Source organism: Belonocnema kinseyi, chromosome 2 (genome assembly GCF_010883055.1).
Source record: "Belonocnema kinseyi isolate 2016_QV_RU_SX_M_011 chromosome 2, B_treatae_v1, whole genome shotgun sequence".
NCBI lineage: Eukaryota > Metazoa > Arthropoda > Insecta > Hymenoptera > Cynipidae > Belonocnema > Belonocnema kinseyi.
The window spans coordinates 93,009,501-93,011,229 of NC_046658.1; positions in this window are offsets into that span (position 1 = coordinate 93,009,501).

Consider the following 1,729-nt stretch of genomic DNA (forward strand, 5'->3'; position numbering starts at 1 on the left):
GACTCATCTTCCTTAGTGCTTCTTATTTACTCTGTCAAATTTTCAACTCGATGTGGCGCTTCGAATGAAAAAAAGTTAGGAAATAAAAAAAGTGTCGGTAAGTTAGGAATCTGGTCACGTGACCTACTCGATTTTCACTCTATAAAATAAAAATCCAGACACGTAAATGGGTATTTTCATTTTTAATATATCGCCCTAAATAGTAGACGAATTTTTTGTTTCAATCATTTACTGTATTAAATATTTTAAAATTGAAAATTTTTTTTCATAATAGATTTTGAATTGTTTATATTTATACCTTTAGAAAATAAAAAACGAGAAACGTAAACGCGTATTTTAATCTTTAATATTTTAATATTTAAAAATTAGTTTCATAATGAATTTCTGAATTGAATATATTTTAACTCTAGAAAATAAAAGTCCAAAAACTTAAACGCGTAATTTAATGTTTAAACTACATAAAATAAATAATAATTTTTAAGGATTTCAGTGAATTTCACCAGATTTAATGATTTTATTTAATGTGGAAGGATTTCAAGTGATTTTCAGGAACTCAATTCAATTTTTTTTAAATTTATTAACTGTATTAAATATTTTAATATTGAAAAATTTGTTTCCTAATAGATTTTAAATTGTTTACATGTTTTAATTTATAAAATAAAAGTCGAGAAACGTAAACGCATGTTTTAATCTTTAATGTCGTTCGTAATAGTTACCAACCTTATTAGATAAAATAAAAAATCGTCTTTAGGCATTTCAATGAATTTCCAAAGATTTTAGAGATTTTTTGGAATCTCCCAGGGTTTCAAGTGATTTTCGAGAACTCAATTCAAAATTATTAATTTTTTAAAATCATTTACTGTATTAAACATTTTAATATTGAAAAATTGGTTTCATTATGGATTTTAAATTGTTAATATTTTTAACTTTAGAAAATAAAAGTCGATAAACACAACCGTGTATTTTAATCTTTAACATCGTACGTAATAGTAGACAACTACATAAAATAAAAAATCGTCTTTAGGGATTTCAAAGAATTTCCGAACTTTTTAGAGATTTTTTGGAATCTCCATCAAGTATTTCAAGCGATTTTCAGGAATTCAATTTAAAATAATTATTTAAAAAAATAATTTACTGTATTAAATATTTTAATATTGAAAAATTAGTTTCATAATAGATTTTTCATTGTTTATAATTTTAAGTTTAGGAAATAAAAGTCGAGAAACGTAAACGAGTATTTTAATCTTTAATATCGCCCCCAAAAGTAGACAACCTAACTTGATAAAATAAAAAAGTATTTTTAATAATTTAAGGGCATGTGATACTTACAGTTTCCCCGGCTTTTTTTCACAAAAATGAAAATTTTTAAAAACTGAATTCGGAGATGCTATAAAATATCATAACGGACGTCCCCGGACTCTTTTTTGAGGGATAATAACAAAAAAATTATTGTGCTAAATAAAAATTTTATGCATATGTATTATTTTGAGGTTACGTTGTTTTTCATCTCTGCCTTTCCGATAATCTGGAAATTATTTATGAAATAAACTTTTTTGATTGCCTGCAAAAAGGGTTAGTTCCGGGAGATTGGTTACTATGTTTATTTGCAAGTCCAATGTTTTAGGCTAAAAATATTGTGTAGTTTGGAAGTAACGCACAGAAGAATTGTAACATACATAACCTCCAAATGTACATACGTTGTTAGCAATATCAAAAAATTTTTTGAAAA